This window comes from Belonocnema kinseyi, chromosome 1 (genome assembly GCF_010883055.1).
Source record: "Belonocnema kinseyi isolate 2016_QV_RU_SX_M_011 chromosome 1, B_treatae_v1, whole genome shotgun sequence".
Lineage (NCBI taxonomy): Eukaryota > Metazoa > Arthropoda > Insecta > Hymenoptera > Cynipidae > Belonocnema > Belonocnema kinseyi.
In genome coordinates, this window is record NC_046657.1 from 155,411,102 (window position 1) to 155,411,302 (window position 201).

A 201-nucleotide genomic window follows, 5' to 3' on the forward strand; every position below is an offset into this window, starting at 1 on the left:
CAACGTCGACACTAGCCGCTTCGTCGTCCTCTCCCCTCCCCTCACAGCAGCACTGACCTACCTCTATCCTCCGCCTTTCCCCATCATCCCTTTGAGCGATCCTTCTTACCCGGAATGGGCCGTATCAAAATGTAAATAATTTATTTAACAAAATAAGAAACTTTGTAAGCAATAAAGTGGAAAGCTCCTGAATTTTAACGA